This window comes from Bubalus kerabau, chromosome 8 (assembly GCF_029407905.1).
Source record: "Bubalus kerabau isolate K-KA32 ecotype Philippines breed swamp buffalo chromosome 8, PCC_UOA_SB_1v2, whole genome shotgun sequence".
Classification (NCBI taxonomy): domain Eukaryota; kingdom Metazoa; phylum Chordata; class Mammalia; order Artiodactyla; family Bovidae; genus Bubalus; species Bubalus kerabau.
The window spans coordinates 34,090,913-34,115,988 of NC_073631.1; the positions used below are offsets into that span (position 1 = coordinate 34,090,913).

The 25,076-nt window shown below is 42.9% G+C and overlaps 1 long non-coding RNA gene across 2 annotated transcripts in view; it reads right to left on the reverse strand.

Annotated features, from left to right (window-relative positions):
• Positions 1-25,076, reverse strand: part of LOC129659013 (uncharacterized) — an 84,482-nt gene that overhangs the window by 47,018 nt on the left and 12,388 nt on the right. Inside the window, exons 2-3 of one of the 2 annotated variants that reach the window (XR_008717735.1) lie at positions 14,936-15,106; positions 4,917-5,066 (exon numbers count right to left, since the gene is read on the reverse strand). This is a non-coding gene — a long non-coding RNA (uncharacterized LOC129659013). The other variant, XR_008717736.1, reaches the window with a different exon arrangement.

Genomic DNA, 25,076 nt, shown 5'->3' on the forward strand with positions numbered 1-25,076 from the left:
ACTCTTTTGACTCCATGGACTGTAGCCCAACAGGCTCTGTTGTCAATAGGATTCTGCAGACAGGAATACTGGAGTGGGTTGCCATTTCTTTTTCCAGGGGATCTTCCCAACCCAGGGATCAAACCCAAGTCTCCTGCATCTCCTGCATTGGTAGGCAGATTCTTTATCACTGGGCCACCTGGGAAGCCTGTCAAAAGCCATACAGCCTGTCAAAGCTCATCCAGGAAACTCTGACAACATTCTATCTACAAAGGCAGGAGAGTTAGACACTGGGGTTTCTCTCTACCACCTTCTGACGACAGCCAGGCAGTTCTATCTTTGTTCCAACTCAATCCGGAATGTTTACATCTCAGCTTTCAGGAGATCTTTTGTGTTGTCTATCTAACACTCCTTGAATATAGATATAGTGAGAGGAGGCCCAAAAACCAAAAGAAAAAAGACTTTTCCAAGAATTTTTGTAAGAAACATGAATCATTAGCATTCCGAAGAAGCCTACAGTAAGCATAGATGTGCATGATATTCACTGAGTTCAACACACGGTGCCAATGAGACCAGAAACTCATAACGTGCTCAGTAGGGAGCTTCAAACCAAAGCAAGGACCTCTTCTTACCCGGCTTTGTAATTAGAGCCTCCTATGGGAAAGAGTAGGAATAAAACTTTGAACTTGGAATTATTAAAGTTACCTTTGAAATGAAGTGTTACTATCAAATAGAGGGATAAAATTTTAAACAAATATGCTATAACTTATACAACTCTTTGAATGTTTTTTTCTTTAAAGATATTACTGCAGAAGATTATTCTCTTGTTCACCAAATAGTGTTATCACTTAAAAGTATATTGGTAACTATTTTTAGAGGGTTTTTTTTCGGGTTTAATCTAGGAAATACACACATAATGCAACCGTGTGTCTGTGTGTGTGTGTGTGTGTGTGTGTGTAGGGAGTGTTACTGTGCAGCCCATATTTCTGGTTCAATTCAATCACTTGCTCTATTGAGTATGTTTGGTTCCAAATGACTCTGTGCTCTTTCTAAAAATAAATGTCACCTGCCACAGACATTGTAATCACTTAGGAGGGCCAAAATAATATGCTTGGAGCACCACAGGGCAACTCAAAAAAAACAGTACTCCAAAATGACTTGAGGAATCACTTCATCAGTTTTGATTCATTCACTCAAGGTGAATGCTTTGAGAATAAATATACTCAAATGTTTGGCTTTTCTTAAGTACTTTTATTCCACTACTTTCAAAAAGATCTGAAGCATTTGTTGATAATTTAAATTGTAGTTTATCCTGGCATTTCATTGACTTAATTTCTGGGAAATGCTTGCTTTTGCTCAAATGAGAAGGAAAAAGATGAAGTTTTATATTGAAGAGTATCAAAAGGAAATACTCGGAGAAAAAAGATCATTAAAAAATCATTCATTTAAGGGACTTCCCTGGAGGTCCAGTGGTTAAGACATGCACTTCCATTGCAGTGGGTGTGGGTTCAATCCCCTGGTTAGGGAACTAAGATCCCTCATGCCATGCAGCACAACCGAAAGATAGAAAATAAAATAAAATAATGTTCATTTAAATATGAATTAATATACTAAAGTAATATATAAAAAGACATGACAAATGGAGTAAGGGGAAATTATTTTAAATCCTTGCCTTGACGAATAAAACAAAATAGAGACAAATGAAGGCATGAAATATAAATAGACTATAATTACAATAACAAGCATTGGAGAAATGGAAACATTGCTGATGAGATGTGAAATAGCGCAACCACTTTGGAAAATGGTTGTTTCTTTAGAAGTTAAGCATAAATTTACCAGCTGACCCAGTCATTCCGCTCATAGGTATCTATTCAAGGGAAATAAAAACATAGGTGCAAAGACTTGTATATGAACGTTCATAGCAGATGTTTCGTAACAGTTGAAAAGTAGAAACAACCCAAATGTCCATCAAAGGATGAACGGATAAATAAAATGTGGTATGCCCATCAATGGACTTATTATTCAACCATAATAGGGAACAAAATACTGATATGTGCTACAACATGGCTAAACTCTGAAAACAGACCAAGTAAAAGGAGCCAGTCATGAAACACCACACAATGTATAATTCCGTTTACATGAGATGTTGACTATAAGGCAATTCATAGAGGCAAAAACAGACCGTGCTTGCCCAGGACTAGGGGCAGGAATGAGCAGTGACTGCAAATGGGCATGAAGTTTCCATTGGGTGATAGAAATGTTCCAAATTTAGATTCCAGTGAGGTTTGAAGAACTCTGTAAAACTGCTAAAAGTCACTGAATTGTACACTTAAGAAATAAATTTGTGATATATAAACTATACCTTAATAACATTATTGAGAATAAATACTAAAATTAATGACTTTACCTTCTATTTCTGGGTCCCAAGCTTAAATTCAATATAAAAAATAACAAACAGATGATAAATATGATTACATAAAAATGTAGAGATTTTATACATCAAAATAAAAATAGAATGCAAATAATTAACTGATAATAACATTTATCATACATAAGACAAAAATTTACTTATAGTATATAAAACTTTCAGGGACTTCCCTGGTGGCCCAGTGGTTAAGACTCTGTGTTCCCACTACAGGGGGTCTGGGTTCAATCCCGGGCGGGAGAACTAGCTCCTACACGCCCCAGCTAAGAGTTTGCAGGTGCAGCTGAAGATCATGCACGTGGCAATGAAGACCCAGTGCAGCTAAATAAATACATAAATAAAGATTTTTTAAACAATTTCATACAAACCTTTGATAAAAAAATGGTGAGATCCCAAAATATAAACGGGTGAAGGGAACAGACTAGTTCATCCTCCCCTTTGAAAAATTAAACTTACTAGTAAACTTACCAAAAAAATGTATTCAATCCTAAGACTAACCAGAAAATGTAAATTTTAAAAACTATGATTTTCACCAATTCAAATAGAATTTTTTAGAAATACCCCATTTTTATTGGAATTACATAATACTGGTCCTATGTAGGGAGAGACAAATCCTCTCGTGTCCTGTTGGACTGAATATAAATGAGGACACTCCTTTAGGAAAACAATTCTGCCATTTGTCTCAGAAGGCTGAAAAATATCTATAGCCTTTGATTAAATAATTCTACTATAATTATATGATACTAGTTTAAGAAAATCATTTAAGATACAGAGAAAAACAATTTTATGTACAAATATGTTCAGGTAAATAGTATTTATAATAACAGATAACAAAAAAACAGCCCAACTGTTCAACAGTAGGAGAATGTTTAAGTAAACTATTCTGGGACTTTCGGTGGTCCAGTGGTTAATAATCTGCCTGCCAATGCAGAGGACATGGGTTCGAGCCCTGGTCCCGGAGGTTTTCACATGCCGCAGGGCAACTAAGCGCCTGTGCCACAACGACTGACGCCTGTGCTCCCTGGAGCCTGTGTCTGCATCAGGAGAAGCCACTGCCATGGGAGGGCCGAGCACCACGACTACAGAGTAGCCCCCGCTGCCACAACTAGAGAAAAGCCCGGGCAGCAACAGACCCCTGGTAGCCACAAAGGCCCCGTGCAGCCAAAAACAAATGAATTAAAAACAAAAACCAAAAAAAGTTATTCTGCATTCATACAATGCAATGCTATGTACCATTAAAATGTTTATGGAAAACTGATAATAACATGGGAAATATTCTAGTCATCATGTTCAGTGGAAGAAAACCCCAAGAGTATGCAAATTAAGTGAAAAAAAATCACACCAGGATACAGTATCATTTCAATTAGTAAAAAATGTGTGACAAGGAGATTGGAAAGAAATATACTAAAGTGTTAACTGTCACCACCTCTAGGTGAGTGAAATTTCCAAATATGCATTGTAGTAATACTTTTGTGGTTAGAAAACATAACTTACTGCTGTTCTTACAAAGGGAATCTTCAAAGGTAGGTATCCCAGGATACCTCACTGCCTATATTTTGAAAGTCATCAAAACCTTATCTGTCAAAAATTGGTACTGGATTGACTGACCCAATGATTTGATGTGATACATTAAAATTGAATTCAATGGACAGAACACTGCACTATTACTCACATGCCTTTTAAACCAACTTACTGATAGGTTGGCAGCAGTAAGTTATTTTGCAAGAAAAAAGTTAGCAAGTCATTTGCCCAGTGGGGCTATCCACTATTATTCATGACCTATTTGTTGCATCTGATGATGACCCAGCAGAGCAATCTCTATCTACCATACATCAAAAGCAACCATGCAATTAAGTCAATTCAGGCCCAAAGTCAGTCAGTTCAATGAGACAAATAAGGATTTTTCTTTTAAATGTCAGTGGCATCATGTGAAGCAAAATTGACTGACTGACTGAAGATCTCAGTTATCAACTGATTTGCAAAGTATTCTGAGCACGCCAAACTTGCAGCCATTTGGCTTAAAGTACAGCCTGTTTTCAGCAACACTATCTCACCAGAGCCAATAAACATTTTTTTAAATCTACTATAATTATCAAGGTACAAATGTTTCCATGCTGATTGGAAACCACCCTGGGTGCAGCCTAAATGAAGGGTAGGAGCGAAAGGAGACGGCCTCCAGCCTCACCTCGGAGCAGAAATTCTGAGGAAAATGGGTCTTTCAGATCTGACTTCTAAAGAAAAGCAAAAAGAGCAGCTTCTGACAAAAGCTACCCTGCTGACATCAGCCGCAAGCCCCACACCTATTTCCCATTACACGTTTACAAGTGGCTATTACAGCCCTCAACGCTGACAACGGTTTCCTCAGAACTGGAGACCCTCGTGTTGCGATTATTGTTTTTGTTCCTTTCTACCTTTTCTGACTATAAACATTAAGCTAGAAATATCTGTTCTATTAGACCCTCTTAAGAAAACAGGGCACAGCCCCACTCCAAGGTGGACGTAAAGCACTCACCATGGTGAGCTGAGGGATTCAGGGTCTGCTCCCAGCAATTCCATTTACAGTAGGACCTTGGGCAAGTCACTCCCCTGGGTTGCTATGCAGGGCATGAAAAACAGCAGGTTTGATGAGTTCCAGATTCAGTACTACTATCAGCCAGGTCATCTGAAATGCAAAAGAAAATAAAGAAATAATTGGTAGAAATGCCTAACTAAGCTCAAAAGAAAGTAAGGGAAATCCTCTGAGGACCCCTCCTCCAAATGAAGTAAGAGAAGGAACTCAGAATTTTTAAACAGTGGTGAAGCCAAAGCTGCCTCGGGTTGTATTCTGATATTCACTCATCATAAAGATGAATGTGGCCTTGGGCCCTTGAAAAATATCAAGTCAAAAGGCAGATGCTTCCTTCCGCCACCCCACTTCCATGAATTAAGTTAGATCTCCAAAGGGCTACCAACACTTTTAGGAAAAGGGTGAATGACAACAATAAAAACAAGAATAAAACTGCTGCATGAAGGCAAAACTATGGCTATGGGTCAAAGGGAAAGTGGTTTCCCCTGAGAACTTGTCACTTAAAGCCAACCTGTACTCACTCATTTATTCAATAAATATTTCTTGAACGCTACGTGCCAGGCTGTGAGCTAGATATTGGAGATAGAGCAATGAACAAAACAGATAAGCCCTGCCTTGAAAGATTATATTCCAATAGTGGGAGACAGACGATAAACAAACATGCAGATCAGACAGTGACAAATGCTAAAAGAAAAATAAATAAGGGGAAGGAGGCTAATGAGTAACTAAATAGGGGAGAAACCTTGTCTAGTTGGGTGAAGAAAGTACCCTGAGAAATGTAACACCTAAGTAAGACCTGAAAGGAGTGAGGGAGTGATCCATGCAGACATTAAAGCAAAGTGCTCCCTAAGCAGAAGGACCCAAAAATGTAAAAGCCCCTAAGCCAGGCCTGAGGAAGACAGAGGTGGGGATTGGGGCAGAGTAAGCAAATGAAGAGTGTAGAAGATGGGGGTGGGGGGCATGGAGAGAGATGGCACAGGGGCCAGGTGACAGAGATGCGTGAGGGCGAACTGGTGACTTGGAAATTATTCAAAAAAGCTGGAAAGACACTGAGGGGTGAGTTAACATGTAGAACGCTCACCAGAATGCTGTGTGGAGAGCATACCATAGAAAGGCAAATCTAGAAGCTGGAGCGCCAATTAACACAACAGGTCAAGCGAGAGGCGATGATGACCTAGACAACTTGGAGCCATGGTTTGAATGTTTGTGCTCCTCCAAAATTCATATGTTGAAATCCTGATCCCCAAACCTGATGGCATTATAAGATGACACCTTTGGGAGTTTCTTAGATCATGAGGGCAGTCTCCACAAATGGAATTAGTGTTCTTATCAAAGAGACCCCACAGAGCTCCCCCAGCTCCTTCTACCAAGTGAGGACACAGGCAGAGGATGCCAGCTATGGGCCAGATGAGGGCTGGTTCTCCAGAAAGCAACCAGGCTGGCGCCTTGGTCTTGGTCTTCAGCCTCCAGAACTGTCAGAACAAATCTCTGCTGTTTATAAGCCACTCAGTCTGTGGAATTTTGTTGTAGCAGCCTGAGCAGAATAGAAGACTTGGTGTAATGAAGATGGCAAAAATGGCCAGACTCTGGAAAGGAAAGGATTTCCATATTGATTGAAAGTGGGTTGTGAGAGAAAGGTTCAAACATGTGGCCTGGTTAACAATAAGCAAATAACAAGCCCTAGCACCCAGATTGTTACTTTAAACATGAATATCATTTCCCAGAATTCTGGAGAAATGGCTGATTCCAAGTCTGTGATATAAAATGTATAAAAAAGAATCTAGCACTTCTTGTCACACCAGAAAATTAAGAAGCATTTGGAAAATATTACAGATGGGTCAAAAGGATGTACAAGCCAACTTAAATAGGCTCCCAATAGCCAAAGGTGGAACAATTAGGCATCAATAGATTTAATAGCTGCAATGGATTAAAATATCAAATATATTTTAAATGCAATAATAAATTTCAAAATTCATTGGTCATATCTAGAGGACACAGGGTATCAATGTGTCCCTTCGAAAACTAGTAAATAAAAGGACCAAATCAAGCAAACTGAATCTACTTACAAAACTGTATCTTGGGATGCCAATTGTTGATGAGGAGAAGGCTTTCTTTATAGAAGTATCCTAACTAATAAATGAAGTGGGAGCAAAAGAATTTTAATACTTCAACACCATAATTAAATAATAAATCTAGGTAATAATCATGAATGGCTGTTGTTAACATCATTTTAAAAAAACCAGGTAACTGGATATTATTAATATATGCTCTCTGATGGATGGAAGTACAATACACTGCCTGATCCATTCTTGTCAAAAAAAATTAAAGCTAAATGTGAGCAGCTCTCTAGATCTTACCTCCAATTTACAGGAAACAGAGGCTTCTGTGAATCATGCTGATTGACATGTTGGAATGCAATCAGCAAAAACCAGACTGCAGAAACTATACAGAATAAATGACCTGATTTCTCCAACAAAGACACTGTAAAGAACAAGATGAGAGACAGAGAGGAAATCTATATCCCAAGAAAGACTCCAGAGTTATATCAAACAATTGTAATCTATGAGTCTTATTTGAGTATGGATTTGAAACAAATAAATGCAATTATAATTTCTGGCATACTCAGGGAAAAAAATGTTTTAATCTGCCAATACCAAGAGTAAGCAAGATTGTGGTTTAATGAAAACCCTTCTACACTGCTTGTGGGAGTACAAACTGACACAAATACTTACTAGGCATCAACTAGGGCACTCGAGGATGTGCATGCCCTACAGATGAGCCAGCTACTCCTAGATTTATACCCTGGAGAAACTCTGGCCTGTGGGCACCGAGAGACAGTATGGGAGTGGACACAGTAAAGTTAAACAGTAAGAACCCCCTGCCCAATGTCCATTCACAGTAGCAAAACTAAAGTACAGTATATTCATAAGAAGAGATATCACAGATCAGTGAAAACTGAGTCAACAGTTACCTGCATCAACATGGATAAATTTCACATCACATTGCATAATTTAGAATACTACATACAGAATAATACCATGTATATGAAGTTCAAAAGCTTATCAATATAAACAATGTATTGAGATTTTAAGTGTGTTTGATGGGCTTAAAAGGCCTGACACAGGCTGGACAGGTCTATAGGCAATAAAACCACACAAATGAGAGGGTGTGAGGTTCTGGATTAGGGAAGTGACACACAGCACTTTCAGGTACCACTTCTCAAACTGGCTGTGGCTCAAACCACTTCTCACATTCATATGTGAATTTGTTGTATTATTCTTTATACCATATACACATATTTAAATTACCTTATGTGTAGACAACATTTCAAATTTTTATATAGAGGGTGAACCAAATGACTAAAACCCTTCCCAACACACTTAAAATTCAACTCATGTGATGTCTCATTTCCCTCATCTTCCTCTTGGGAAAAATAATAGCAACTATCTCAAAGGATATGGTAAAGATTAAATGAGTTAATGCATATAAAGTGCTTGGATTAAAAGCATAGGGGAAAAAAGAAAAAGATTTAGGACTAGTAATGAATATATAAATGCTCCATTATTTATAAAGAAAGGGTGACTCCAAAATTCATAAATCTGAATAAAGTGTGCATGAACCTTCTGGATGTGTTTGAAGAGATGATCTGTGTGCACCAGTGCCATACAACTTTAATACACTAATAATATCAATTATGTCCAATTAAATCCTATCATCTCTTTAACACCTAAATAAATAAATAAATAAAGTGCTGGGATGAGAGCCAGACATATATAAAGACACATTAAGTGCTCAATAAATATAACTCTAACTATTACCATCAGCCTCCTATTCACCAACAGAACTGCCAAGAGAACGCATCTTTCATCTTAAAATGGAGACGAATTATTAAAATCCCAAACAAAGGAAGATGCGGTGGAAGAATATTTTGTATTGCTGCCTGCAGCAGCCAAGCAAGGGCCAGCCAGGGAAGCCCTCCTCATCCTTTCTCTGCCCCTGGCTGGCCTGACGGAAACCACAGGATGGGTCCAAAGGCTTACTCCCTGAAGAGTCATGACGGGTCATGCTGAGAACGCAACCGGCCAAATATTCTCAAGAAACCTGGAGACAGTCATGTCCTCCTGCTTAAAGGTAATGACCTCATTTAAAACCGTCTGTGCAGCCTGCCCCAGGCCTTTTAAGCCAGTCAGACAGACACACTCACCACCGTGCCTGGGCATTCCCCATCACTCCTGACCTATACTTTACTCAGTCTTGTCTGTACTGAACATGAACCCTTGACTCCATGATTCCAGCTGGCCCCAGGCGTTCTGGACTTGGTCCTATTCTTACCCTCCCTCTCATGCATGCTACAGTTTTTGCTAGCAAACTACAGCTTGTCTGGCCCTGCGGTGCTTCCCCTTCTGCAATGCACTGACTAGAAGAATATTCTCTGGTTCCAGGCCCAACACTAGTGGCTTTGATAAGATGCTTTTGGTTGCAGGTAACAGAAACCCCAAGTTGACGTAAGCACTAAAAAGATGGTACTGGCTGAGTGATTAACATGTAGTCATAGGGTGAGTTTTGGGGGCCAAATCATGGCACCAGAGTCACAGTTTCTTCTCATCCTGTCTCCAGCAGTACCTGCTTCATTCTTAAAGCTGACTGTCTGCATGTTTGCAAACTGGCTGGAAGCAGCTATAGGGATTATGTGTTCCCTTGTTTATGTCTAGCAGAAAGAGAAAACTCTCTCCCAGTAGCTCTCTTAAAAATGAAGCATCTTCTTTTTTAAAAGTCTCTAGAGAAAAAAATTTTGGCTCATTGGCCTAAATTGGGTGGTGTGTCCTGAACTAGGCACTGTGACCAGGGGTGGATCTTCTGGCTGGAGATTAGCTGACAGAGTCCGAGGAGATGTGTTTGGGGGTGGAGGCTCCTCTCCCAGAGCACAGGGGCTGCTGGAGGAGGCATGATGCCTGGGCCCTGCTTCACTCTCTGCTCTGCTCTGCGCCCTCGGGGCACCCCCTTCACAATGCACCACCCCAGCTGTCCTGCTCCCTGGCTTCTAGTTGGATTTGACCCCAGAACACCAGCGGAAGATCTGAAGGTGGGAGGCGAACAGGGCAGGAGTGACTGTCCCCCCAGCTCGCTCCCTGCTGTGCTGCGGTTCTAACAGAGGCTGTGCTCCTCTGGAGGGACATCCCCTGGAGGGCGCCTCCCACCCTTCCAGCTCTAGCCGCTCCCTCCCTCACCCCCAGCCCCCCGGTGGTAACAGCTCCCACTGTTACCTGCCTCCTAGTGCTCCCCTGCCCCCGGCCCACCCCATCTGTAAGCAGCCCTTCCACTAAACCCTGGAGTGCAGTCATGTGTTTCCTTCCCTGGCCTTGGCTACCACAGCATCTGAGTGAAGACTGGGAAAACACTCCCAGGAGGAAGGGAGGACTGAACCACAAACACCCACAGCTCTTGCCCCCCCCCCCACCCCACTAATGGGAAGCAGGAAACTGTCCCTCATGATCTCTAGCCGACAATTCACTATTCTAGCTTGTTACTCGCTATGGATTACATATGATATGAACAATACTTGCATACACACAATGGGAGTTTTGTCTCTTTCTAGAGAAATGCTCTCTAACTCCCTGAATGCTAAGGACTTTGGGTTGCTTCATGGGCTCAGACAGAAAAGTGCTTAAACCGTCAGACCTGCTGTTTCTGCCAACAAACGCCGTCGGATGGCTCAGAGCACACGTCAGTGATCAACCAGGGATGAAAGACAGAAAAACAGGAGCAGCGGGAGCGAAGGGAGCCTCAGAATAGAGAAAGACCCAAACGAGTTATTTCTGGTGTGGACAAGTCAAGCACAGGTGAGGCTGAGCCAGTGAGAGGGAGAGGGGCACCAGTTGTGGGGATCTGGGGTCTGTTATGCAGGATTCCTACTGAGTAGAGAAGGTGTCCAGATACAAGAGGGAGTACAGCAAAAGATGGGCTCAGGGCTGTGGAGAAATCTCATTCCCTAAAGTCACCCACCCCTACCCCTTCAGGAAGAGTGAGCCCTTAGAACTGGCCTAACTGGTTGTCAACTGAGACAAATTGAAAAGGAAACACTTCTGGGCTTTGTCATGGTGAATGTAGGTCTATATGCACGTATGTGTGTGTGTGTCTGTGTGTGTGTGTGACAGAGAGAGAAAGAGACAGACAGAGAGACAGATTCCCCACCACCCATTAAATTCTCCTCTCCCCTCTCATCTCCTCTGTCGCAGTGTGAGCGTGCTTTCCTGGGGGAGCCCACCTCCGTTCACTGGCCCGCATCCTGACAGCTGGGGAAGGACACATATATACACAGGGCCCTACACCTGGCATCCCACCCCACAACAGCTGTTCCGACCACGTAAGAAGCATGGGGGTCACTGGTCATTCTCCAAAGAGCCAAGGACGCAGAGATAATTGTATCAAAGGGATCCAACTTCCTGGATGACCTCACTCCACAGATCTGCAGAGAACAGATAAGCATCACAGGGACCTGGCAGTGGCCCCTCCAGGGAAGGAAAGGGCTAGGAAGCTGACTTTCCACAGTCTGTGCTGCCTTCCTTGACCCAGGGACAGGCCACCTGCAGCCTCCAAAGTCAGGATGCCCCATGTCAGTTCCTGCCAACTCCACAAGAAAGGCAACTAGGGCCATGCCACCCCCAGAGTAAGGCCTCCACTGACCCCACATGGGCCCCCTGGGAGCCTTTCCTTCTGTGTCCCCCCAACAGAGATTTCGCATATTTTCATTCAAATGAATCTGTATTTCATTTCTGAACTTTTTCTTTCTTTCATGTTCTCAGAATATACAGCATAAAAAAAAAGAATAGGTTAAAAAAAAAGGTATATTTCAGAACATAATTTGTGAGCCTAATAGTTATAATCAGCAATAGAGGAAATGAAATGATGTTTCCAAGCATTTATTTAGTCATTATCCCGATATTTTTTTTGAGTCCTTTCTGCACCAAACACAAATTCAAGCCTGGGAGATGGAAAGCTAACACACGTCCCCTGTTCTGGAAGAACTCACAGCTCACAGATTTGTTGGAAGTCATGCTATGCTATGCTAAGTCGCTTCAGTCGTGTCCGACTCTGTGCGACCCCATAGATGGCAGCCCACCAGGCTCTGCCGTCCCTGGGATTCTCCAGGCAAGAGCACTGGAGTGGGTTGCCATTTCCTTCTCCAGTGCATGGAAGTGAAAAGTAAAAGTGAAGTCGCTCAGTCATGTCTGACTCTTTGCAACCCCATGGACTGAAGCCTACCAGGCTCCTCCGTCCATGGGATTTTCCAGGCAAGAATACTGGAGTGGGGTGCCACTGCCTTCTCCAATTCATAGACACTTAAACAAAGGGCTATTTAAATGCTCCAAAGTCATTTTATCCCTAGGAATCCTAATATTATATTAATTTTATATTAATTAATTAATATTATATTAATAATTATATATTATACTAATATTATATTAAATTATAAATCAGCCAGAGGAAGAATCAGTTATCAAAGCTTCGTTTTATAGTGCTCAGCGCTGGCCCAGGATTTGTTAATTAACCCAATACTCCTGCCTACAATCGACTGCCTTGTAGTTTCTGGAAGGATGCAAAGATTCTAAATCCTTGCTAATAGGGTAGCTGCTCACCACCTGTGGCTACTGAGCTCTTGAAATGTGACTAGTGTGACTGAGGAACAGAAATTTAAATTTTATCTAATTTTATCTAATTTTAATTAATTTAAATAGTCACCTGTGGCTGGCAATTTCCAATCTGCATATCACAGTTCCAGAATTCTAGTCCTATTTAGATCTGACTAGATTTACCAAAAGCAGTGAAGATTAATCAGTCGAGACTAAAATCAAGTAACCCACCAATGGGCCTGGTCAACAAGGTATTAATAAATCAACTGTCTGCCCACCTGGACTCATCCGACCTTGAACGTCTAGAAGAAAATGAACCTGTTACTCAGTTGGAGCAGAAAAGGAGGTAGGAAGTGTAACCATGAAGCAAGGTTAAGCACCTAAAACAGAAGCCCCAGGCACAAAGAACCAAAGGGAAGTCTTCAGGGGTGAATGGGGGGAGCTGCGGAACAACACCAAGCAGCTGAGTGTAAAAAAGCAGAACTAAAGCAGGTTCAAACTCAAGTCAAAGTTCTAAAAAATTGCGATATTAATCAACAGAATGCAATCCAAAACCCATTCACTGACAACCTCCTTCCATCACGAAATGTCTTTCTGAACATTTCTTGTGTGCTCAGCACCAAGCAGGAATTATTAAGAAATCTACAGCAACATCAATCTCTGCCTTAAAGAAGTTGAGATTTTTGCATGAAAAGACCAAACTCACACATACAACAGTGAGAAAACTATACAAGACAGTATCCAGTAAAGCACTGGAAGTATTTAACTTAGCCACAGTTACAACTGTGGGCTTTCCTGCTGGCTCAGAAGGGAAAGAATCTGCCTGCAATGCAGGAGACACGGGTTCAATCCCCGGGTTGGGAAACCCCCTTGGGGAAAGGAATGGCTACCCACTCTACTATTTTTGCCTGGAAAATTCGATAGACAGAGGAGCTTGGAGTGCTACATACAGTCCATGGGGTCGCAAAGAGTCAGACACGACTGAGTGACTAACACACACACACACACGGTAAGCACGGGTAAGGAAGTGGAGAGGAAGGGAGAGGTGAGTGAAGACTGCAGTCACCAGTCTTTATGGGCAACGGGAGTTTCACGGTGGGCTCTCTGCAACTCTCAGGACTTAATTCAAGTTAGCCTGGCCTCCCAGGCCCGTTACAACCTGCCCTCCACCCATCTTCAGCAGCATCCTCATCAGACAACCCCACCCCAGTTTTTGCCAACATGAAGTCCCTTCCCAATTTGCTCGCCATCTCTAACGCTGAGCCACTGTATACGCAGAACCACTGGTGGACCTACCGGGCCCCCCAGTGCTGGAGTCACAGACCTCTGCTTGCATCCCAGCCTCTCCAAGTCCTAGCTGGGGGACCTCAGCCAAATTCCTTAACCCCCTCTAAGCCCTGATTTCCCCACATGTAAAATGAGAGTTGGAGAAGGAAATGACAACCCACTCCAGTATTTCCGCTGGGAGAATCTCATGGACAGAGGAGCCTGGCAATCCATAGGGTAGCTAAGAGTTGGACACAACTGAGTGACTGAACAACAGCAGCAACAAAATCAGAGTAATATGGCCCACCCATTGGGTTTTTGTGATAACTGAGATAAATAAAACCCTTGCAAACAACTTTAAAAAAAACCCTGCTTTTCATACATTGACTGACAATTTTCAACCTATCTTAAGATTCTGCTCAGGTATTTCTTGACCGCCCTTGCTGTTGGGGGTTTTTCACAAAGGGATGCTATGATGATAGCACTCGTAGCCAGTGAGCTAACATATCCCAGTTCACCCAAAGAGTCCCAGTTCATGCTTGGTGCCCCGTGTAGTTTTTGGCATTTGTCCTAGATGCTCTATTTTTCTGTAAACTACTGTTGGTGATGACTGAATTAAAACATGTTGGGGAGGATGCGTCTCTAGTGGCACTCGTGGTGAACGATCCTCCTGCGGATTTCAGGAGATGCAAGAGACAAGTGGGTTTGATCTCTGGGTTGGGAAGATCCCCTGGAAGAGAAAACGGCAACCCACTCCAGTGGGTTGCTGGGATATACCCTGGCAGCTACAGTCCATGGAGTTGCAAAGAGTCACAGACATGACTGAGTGACGGAGCACACAGGCACGTGTTGGGGAGGGAGAGTTTGGTGGGTGTCCACTTTGTCTTTCCAACTTCCTGCAAGGACGTACGGTCCACAGGCAGTAAATAGGGTTCTTACTTTAATACATGCTGAGACCTGAAAGATGATCAGCCATAAATTGTCTCTTTTCCTGAGCTTTCCTAGATTAAAACAGGAACAGGTGAAAACTAACATCTCCTTTTCAAGGCCAGCACACGGGGCACTTACTGCTGATAAAATGAAGCGTGTATATAACTCCTCCTGGTCTTGGAAGCTGGGGGTGAACTGTTGGGCGCCACAGCTCCTGCCGGCCATCTGGTGCAGCCACCAGGTGTGTGCTGGCGAGTGCAGGGGCCTGAAAGACGCACAAAGCCACCAGGCCTGCCGTCAGTGCAGTCTCTGGAAAATAAGAGAAATAAATATGTTAGGCTCTTGTGAGAAACACACAGGAATTAGAGACTGAGCAGTGCTACAGTAAAGAGTACAACAAGTAATCTGAATATTCTTGCCGTAGAGGGATTTTCCTTTAAATATGGATAAAATTACAACTATTTATTTTACTATTTGGTAACACTTTACAAAATTTGGCAATAAATGTTTTCAGCAGCAATCAACAAAAAATGTGCATGTTAAATTTAAGTACTGAATTTTCATGTATCAAGAGAACTGATGAATATGCAACTTATACAATATCATTGATAATATTTACTACCCACCACCATAATAAACTTTGGAAAATTCTGAAAGAGATGGGAATACCAGACCACCTGACCTGCCTCTTGAGAAACCTATATGCAGGTCAGGAAGCAACAGTTAGAACTGGACATGGAAAAACAGACTGGTTCCAAATAGGAAAAGGAGTACATCAAGGTTGTATATTGTCACCCTGCTTATTTAACTTATATGCAATGGCACCCCACTGCAGTACTCTTGCCTGGAAAATCCCATGGATGGAGGAGCCTGGTGGGCTACAGTCCATGGGGTCACTAAGAGTCGGACACGACTGAGCGACTTCACTTTCACTTTTCACTTTCATGCATTGGAGAAGGAAATGGCAACCCACTCCAGTGTTCTTGCCTGGAGAATCCCAGGGATGGGGGAGCCTGGTGGGCTGCTGTCTATGGGGTCGCACAGAGTCGGACACGACTGAAGCGACTTAGCAGCAGCAGCAGCAGCAGCAGCGTACATCATGAGAAACGCTGGGCTGGAAGAAGCACAAGCTGGAATCAAGATTGTTGGGAGAAATATCAATAACCTCAGATATGCAGATGACACCACCCTTATGGCAGAAAGTGAAGAGGAACTCAAAAGCCTCTTGATGACAGTGAAAGAGGAGAGTGAAAAAGTTGGCTTAAAGCTCAACATTCAGAAAACAGAGATCATGGCATCTGGTCCCATCACTTCATGGGAAATAGATGGGGCAACAGTGGCAGACTTTATTTTTGGGGGCTCCAAAATCACTGCAGATGGTGATTGCAGCCATGAAATTAAAAGACGCTTACTCCTTGGAAGAAAAGTTATGACCAACCTAGATAGCATATTAAAAAACAGAGACATTACTCTGCCAAAAAAGGTCCCTCTAGTCAAGGCTATAGTTTTTCCAGTGGTCATGTATGGATGTAAGAGTTGGACTGTGAAGAAAGCTGAGCGCCAAAGAATTGATGCTTTTGAACTGTGGTGTTGGAGAAGACTCTTGAGAGTCCCTTGGACTGCAAGGAGATCCAACCAGTCCATCCTAAAGGAGATCAGTCCTGGGTGTTCATTGGAAGGACTGAGGCTAAAGCTGAAACTCCAATACTTTGGCCACCTCATGCGAAGAGTTGACTCATTGGAAAAGACTCTGATGCTGGGAGGGATTGGGGGCAGGAGGAGAAGGGGACGACAGAGGATGAGATGGCTGGATGGCCTCACCGACTCGATGGACGTGAGTTTGAATGAACTCTGGGAGTTGGTGATGGACAGGGAAGCCTGGTGTGCTGCAATTCATGGGGTTGCAAAGAGTCAGACAGGACTGAGCAACTGAACTGAACTGAACCGAACCAGATCCCAGTAACATCATGGGCCACACAAAAACCAAATACAAGTCTACTGAAGAAGTTCCAGCCTCTACTTTAAAAGTTAGAACTATTTTAGGAAGGCTGTGCTCCCAAACAATAATTTCACAAGAGCAGCTGCAGAAGGTGTGTTTACCAGTGAAGCATGAGTTTTCATTTAGATCAAACTACTCTTCTCAATTAACTTTGCCCATTTGTATTCCAAGTCTGTACAAGCAAAAAGTGAACCAACAGTTGTGTGTGTGTTGGTGACATTAGTAAAAGAATTGCCAAACAGTTGCACAAAACCCTTTTCATATTAGAGTCTTCAGATACTTCAAATGGAAAATCAGTGAATTCCAACTCTGATGTGATTTTTTTCCCCCCATACAGTTCATGAAATCAAAGTAAAACTGTCTGCAGTTTATTTTCAGGTAAAACAGCTGATGTTGTTTTACTGTTATAAATTTAGTTCAAAAGTTTGACTGAAGATAAGATGTGTTTTATAGTAATAATAAGAATACAATTTTAAGGAAAGCTTGCCGCTGCTAAGTCACTTCAGTCGTGTCCGACTTTGTGCGACCCCCTAGACGGCAGCCCACCAGGCTCCCTCGTCCCTGGGATTCTCCAGGCAAGAACACTAGAGTGGGTTGCCATTTCCTTCTCCAATGCATGAAAGTGAAGAGTGAAAGTGAGGTTTGTGGAAAAATAATGTTCTTAACAAATTAAGAAAGCTGCAGAGCAGAATGTACTTGGAAAACTGTACTCGAGCACAATCCATGATGGTCTCCAAAGAACTGTGATATTCCACCAAAGGAAATAGAAACTGTGGTTGTCGAAAATTACAAATGTTTCTATATGTAAACAAAGTAACCAAAGTACAAAATTCTTCTGATAGAGCTTATATTAAGCATCCAGTCACTCCTCTCAAAACGAAGCCCTTGCATCAACAATAACTATAAAAACGTCAGCTCGGCAGTGCACGTTTTTTCACGTTCTCTGTTGCCCATCAGGAAGCTGATTTCAGAAATGTTTGAGCCTTTGAATAACTATTTTGTAAATCAACCTATGTGCCCTAGAAAACTAGAGAATTATTTTGGAATAGTTCATTAAATGCAGGTTGCATTTTAATGAAAATCAATTGGAATATTTTAATAAATTATTCAATAAATGGAGCACAATAAAATTCAGGTTGTAAAGCTCTTTATGAATTATAATGATCTAAAACAAGCTTACCCAGGGACACATTCAAACTGTCTCTACCAAAGCAAGGAAAGAAATGAAGAAATTAAAGTGTGGAGCTCAGAGGTATATAATACCTTGACTTGTAGGAAGGATCTTTTGACGAAGCTCTTATTTTTAATTGGATCAATTTATATTCTTTATTGAAGTGGAATGTAATTGCAAAGGCCTGCAATTTTACAACATCTAACTTTAGTGAAATATTCAAAAGCATCATAAATAGTGAGAAATTATTTGACAATTTGTGCCTGGTAAAAGTATTCATTGAATAAAGGTGCTCTGAATGGGGGAAGTTATTTTGGCTGAAATATTAACACAGTCCAATTTGAAAACATTAGAATCAATCAAACATTAGAACCTCTATTTAGCTGCATTAGCTCTGAGCTTACTAAATAATTCAGCAACTCCAGAGAGAGTATTTTCTCAGTTAAAAATACTTGGGTTCACAGAGAAAGGTCAGTTTCAAGTTTACTAATCATGTAATGCAACTGAAAATGATACAATGGTAAATTTTAGTTTAAAAATTAAAAATAAAAAGACTGAAACAAATACATTCTTCAACAGTGTCAGGAACTTACCTCAGTGCAAACAAATATGACTGAAAATTGATTAAAGTTGTGAATGTGTATTTATAGACAATAATGCACAGTATTACAGGCATAGGGACTTCCCTGGTGGTTCGGGGCAGGGCTCGATTCCTGGTCAGGGAACAAGACTCCTCATGCCACAGCTACGATCGGGTGCAGCCAAATAAATAAATAAAAATATTTAGAAAACCCAGTATTATAGGCGTAACTCAGAAATATTGCAGGTTTGGTTCCTGACCACCTCAACAAAGCATATATCACAGGAAAGCGAGTCATACTAATTTTTTGGTTTCCCAGTTCATGTAAAAGTATGTTTACACTCCACTGTGTCTATTAAGTGGGTAAGAGCAATGTATCTAAAAAATAACACACATACCTTAATTCAAAAAGAATTTATTGCTAAAAAAAAGAAAAATGCTATCACCTAAACCTTCAGCAAGTAATAATCTTTTTGCTGGTGGATGGTCTTGCCTCAGTGTTGGTGGCTGCTGACTGATCAGAGTGATGGTTGGTGAAGGTTGGGGTGGCTGTGGTAATTTCTTCTTTTATTTTGTTTTGTTGTTGCTTTTTTGGCAATTTCGCAAAATAAGAGAACAATGAAGTCTGCAGCATCAATTGACTCTTCCTTCCATGAATGTTTTCTCTGTAGCATGCGACGCTGTTTGACAGGATCTACCCACAGTAGGACTCCTTTCAAAACTGGAGTCAGTCCTCTCAAACTGCCACTGCTTTAATAACTAAGTTTACCTAATATTCTAAATCCTCTGTTGTCATTTCAACAAAGCATCTTCATTAGGAGTGGTTTACATCTCAAGAAATCACTTTCTTGGCTCATCCATAAGCAGCAACTCCTTATCCATTAAAGTTTTATCACAAGATTGCAGCAATGCAGGCATGTCTTCAGGCTTCTAACTCTAGTTCTCTTGCTATTTTCCTTCACATCTGAAGTTACTTCCTCCTGAGGTCTTGAAACCCCTTCAAGTCATCCATGAGGGTTGGAATTAACTTCTTCCATACTCCTGTTAATATTGATATATCAACCTTTTTCATGAATCACAAATGTTCATAAATGGCATCTAGGATGGTAAAGCCTTTCTAGGAAGTTTTCCCTGTTTTTTGCCCAGATCCATCAGGGCCATTGCTATCTATGGCAGCTATAGCATTGTGAAATGTGTTTTTTAAATAATAATTACTATTTAATTATTATTTAAAATTATAAAATTACTCCTTTTATGAATATAATATTCATAAAATTATGAAATTACTCCTTGGCCCATGGGCTACAGAATGAGTATCTTGTTTTAGCAGGCATGAAAACATTAATCTCACTGTACATCGCCAACAGGGCTCTTGGGTGACCAGGTGTGTTGTCACTAAGCAGTACTATTTTGAAAAGAATGTTGTTTTCTGAATGGTAGGTCTCAAGAGTGTCCTTAAAATATTCAGTAAACCATGTTGTAAACAGATGTGCTGTTACCCCAACTTTGTTGTTCCATTTACGGAACACAGGCAGAATAGAGGAACCATAATCTGCGAGGGCCCTGGGATCTTCAGAATGGTGACTGGGCGCTGGCTTCCAACCTGAGCTCTCCAGCTGCATTAACCCGTAACAGGTGAGTCCTGCTGTCCTTGGAAGCTTTGGAGCCAGGCATTGACTTTTCTCAAGCTATGAAAGACTTACTGGGTTATCTTCTTCCAAAATAAGGCTGCTTTGTCTACATTGAAAATCTGTTGTTTAGAGTGGCCGCCCTCGTTAACAATCTTAATGAGATCTCCTGGATAATGTGCAGCAGCTCTTACATCTGCACTTGCTGCTTCGCTTTGCCCTTTGATTTTATGAAGATGGCTTCTTTCCTCAAACCTCATGAACCAACCGTCCACTAGCTTCCAACTTTTCTTCTGCAGCTTCCTCACCTCTCTCAGCCTTCAAAGAATGGACGAGCCTTGTTCTAGATTAGTCTTTGGTTTAAGGGAATGTTGTGGCCGGTAGGATCTTCTATTGTTGTTGTTTAGCCACTAAGTCATGTCCGACTCTTTGTGACCCTATGGACTGTCGCCCGCCAGGTTCCTCTGTTCATGGGATTTCCCATGCAAGAACACTGGAGTGGGTTGCCATTTCCTCCTCCAGGGGATCTTCTCAACCCAGGGATTGAATCTGCATCTCCTACATTGGCAGGTGGGCTTTTTACCACTGAGACACCAGGGAAGCCCCATGATCTTCTATCTAGACCACTAAAACTTTCTCCATATCAGCAATAATGCTGTTTCCCTTTCTTGTCATTTATGTGTTCACTGGAGTAGCACTTTTAGTTTCCTTGAGAAACTTTTCTTTTGTATTCACTTTTTGGCTAACTGGTACAAGAGGCCTGGTTTTCAGCCTATCTTGGCTTTCAACATACCTTCCTCATTAGGTATAATCGTTTCTAGGCTTTTTGGACACACCATGCCACTTGTGGGATAATAGTTCCCCGACCAGGGATCGAACCAGTGCTCTTGGTAGTGAAAGCCAGGGAATTCCCTCATTTCCAACTTTTGATTTAAAGTGAGAGACATGTGACTCTTCCTTTCACTTGAACACCTAGAGGTCATTGTTGGGTTATTAACTGGCTTAATTTCAAAATTGCTGTGTCTCAGGGAATAGGGACGCTGAAAGAAGGGGAGAGAGAAGGGGAAATGACTGGTCAGTGAAGTGGTCAGAAAACAGTCAGTATTTATCGGGTTCACGGTCTTACATGGGCAAGGTCCATGGCGCCCCAAACAATTACAATAATAGCATCAAAGATCACTTATCACAGATCATTATAACAAATATAATAAAAATGAAAAGGTTTAAAATACTTCCAGAGTTACCAAAATGCAACACAGAGACACAAAGTGAGCAAATGCTACTGGAAAAAATGGTGCTGAACAGACTTGCTTGCCACAGGGTTGCCACAAAACTTCATTTTGTGTGGGGGGAAACAAAAAGAAAAGGCAGTATCTGGGAAGCACATTAAAGCACAACAAAGCCATGAAACAAGGTATGCCTGAATTGTATTTTGCTTATATTTTCTTAATCTGTATAAAATTTTTACTTAAAAATTTTGGTTTGCACACATGAGCAACATTCTATCTTTTAAAAGAATTCTATTCATATAATCACTTTCGAACAGCACTCTTTACTGTTGAGCACTATGTTGAAACTAATTTTCTAGTCTATAAATAATTTCAAAAACAATACAGTTTTCATTGTTCTAGTAGCCCCCTAACACAAAAGCATCGCAGACTGGATAAGTTCTAAGTTTCCCAGCCAGAGCTCACACCAGCCTTCGTCCTGTCTGCGCCCAGCTCCTTCCGCCTCCACCCACACTGCCTTTAGAGCGGGGATTTGATGTTACGGATCCAGAACCCTTTTAATTCCCTTTCCATGTGCCGGGTACATGTAACTCTTTTAATCCTCACGAACCTCTGAGATGGATGTTCTAACTACACTCCTTTACAGATGAGGAAACTGGGGTGGGGAGAGGTGATACTGAATCGACTATGCTCCCAGGCAGTGGCTGGGCTGGGCTTTGAGTGCAGGCAAGCTGCCTGCAGAGCCCATGGCCATAACTGCAAACTCATGTGACTCTCTCCCAACAACTGTCTGCAGATGAATGAATGAATGAAGAAAGGAAAGGAAAAAGACTGTGGCAGCCACTCTAAGTATGATGGGTAAAGAGACTGCAAAGAGAGGAAGTACCTAACACACCACTTCATACTCACAACATAGTTGAAAGGTCTGGAGTTAGAACCAGCACTTTTCAAGGGAAAGCAATCTACCTTAAGTAAACAGGATTGTTTCCTCAGTGCACCAATGGCCAGGATGCAAGGACTCAACAGAACAAACGGGCTTTTTCCCCTGCTGATAACAAAGACCTCCTCACTTTGGTTGTTTACTCAGACCCTGAGAACCAGACACTGCCTAAAACAAGGATGTTGTCTGCCCTGTGCTGATGGGCTCTGGATGTCTGATCCAGCCCCACCAGGCTCCGGCCCGGCCTGCTGCAGGTGCCTACAGGTCAGGAGTAGAGCTCTGAAGAGCTCTTTCTCAAGCGGTGGGACTGGAGGAGGTGGATGAGGTGTTGGAGGCATCAGGAGGACAGCCAAGAGTGGAGTGGAAGAGACTGCTAGGTTTTCAGCGGCAGGACCTGACAGTGCCCATGATAGAGTTGGAAATGTAGGAGAGAATATTGTCCTGGAAAGGAATACGCTTCAGAGAGGCTTGAGCTTGTTGAGTTTGCGTCATTAGAAACCAGCCAGAGCGAGACTGTGACAATGCTGAGAGAGGCCCACTGTGTCCTAGGCCACCAGGCCTCCCAAGGTGGAGACAGAGGTGATGGAGAGAAGGAAGGTGCAGAGGCGAGGGAGGCAGGGGTGGCCCTGATGGAAGACACACGGGATGAGAGGACACGGCCTGGAGAAGGAAAAGCAATCTGAGAGGACACGGCCTGGAGAAGGAAAAGCAATCAGTCACGCCCGGATCAGCTCTGCACCCTTCTCCTGACTGCATAGAGGTGCAGCACCCAGATCCTGCTTCAGGGAAGGCCTTGCAGTCGCTGACCTGCCTCCAGCCAGGGGAGCCACTGGGCCTCACACTCCTGCCTACCACTCCCTTTCCTCTGGCCGTGTCGGATCAGCAGAGTGCTCTGTCCCACCCCACCCTGCTGCCTCCTGTTTTATTTTTCACAGGTGTCCCCTTCCCATAAACTGCACTTTAAATTCCAGTGACTGCTTCTTGCTCTTGCAACTGATACACGTGCCAAACCTCTGAAAATGGCATCCCAGAGAAGATGCTAGTGTCATGCTCTTTGGTTAACTTCGGGAATCTAGGACCAACATCAGTGGTTCATGGATTCACTGATTCAACTAGCTATTCACTTAATGGATTGCTATTAAATGCATGGGCATTAATTAAGCACCCATCATATGCTAGGAGCTGTGCTGAATCCCAGGGGTATAACAATCAACAAGGAAGACAATCTTATTTAGGTGACTCGGAAAATGGAAAAGTCATGAGGAATCCAGAAAGGAGAAGCTCTTACTGAAACTTACAGCCTTATCTGCCACCTGATGAAAAGCATACAAAGTGGTCATCCCACTAGACTGAAGAGATCTTCAGTCCCATGCAGTATAGCTCCAGCTGCAGCCCTGCCCCTTCCACACTGTGCACGTTTGGTACCCCCCACCAGCACCCAATGAAGAGCAACTGCACACCCCAGAGGACAACAGGAAAGCATCACCGACCTCCACGGTAGTCCGGGGAGGGCGTAGGGAGGCATTTGCCAGCTGCCTTCTCTGCTTTCAGCTCCCTCTCCCTGCCCCAGCCCGCTGCAGCCAAGAGTCAGCAAAACACTTCCAATGACATGAACCAGCATGAATCTAATTCACAGAGTGCACCCAAAGTCGCCCCAGTTGCACAGCTCTGTCAGAGAGGGAGATGACCAGGAGTCAGCGTCCCAGTGGAAAGTGGGAGGGTGTGTGGGCACCGGCAGGAATGGGATAAGGGGGGTCTCCAGGAGCCCTGGGCTGGCCCAAGAGGCTGTGCCTAGAACACGCTCCCAAGGGGACACTGAGCCCCACCTCCCTGTCTGCGGGATGCTAGGGAAAGCCTGCAGCAAGAAGAGTTCCTGGGGGAGACCAGCCCCTGAGCCTCAGAGGGCCCAGGCTCCTGGAGAGGGAGCTGGAATGCCAACTCTGCCATCCTCATCCAGGACAAAAAGCAAGCCCTCTGGCTTCGCTAGACCTCAGTATCCTCTGCCCTAAAGGAGGGAGTACAGCTGCATCTGCCTCCTTGGGTGACCGGGAGGATTAAATGGATCCCGTCCAGAAAGCGCTCAGCGCTGTGCAGACAACTGGAAAGCGCAAACTAACAGTTGGTTATCATTCCCATGTGCCCGGCTCCAGCCCTTACACGGACTTCAACTGCCTCTACCTCTGTCATTCCACTCTGACCCACTTCCTCTTAAAAAAGGAAAACTAAAATATATATTGCCTTCTGCATTCAAGAAGGGTTCCTGAAATTACACCCGTCATAAGGCTTCCAGGTCTCCTGTTTGTAGAGATAGGATGCTTGTCAAGCTCAGGGAGAAAACGGCCCACGAGTCCCTGACTTGGCTACAGAGGGACCCCTGCTCGGTCCATGCACAGTGACCCCAGGCAGGACAATAGGACAGCTCGTGTCTCCTGCAGGAATTCCACCTGTAGCTCCGAGTAATAGGTTTTGATCTCCGGCTCGCTGCCAGTTAGGAAGTGAAACCCCTTCTGGAACACTTGCTGTTTTGTTGGCTTTCCCCTGGAGAGCTAACAATTTCACCTAGAAGCTGTGTGCTGAGAAGCTGTGTGCAGAACACAGCCCCATAAATACTGACAAGGTATTTCACGGGCTCCCTAATCCTCTTCTGCACAAGTGGGGACAGCGGCCCCACCTCCGAAACCCCAAAGTCACCTGAATAAGCGGGGCTGTCCACCTGGCCCAAGGTAACCACC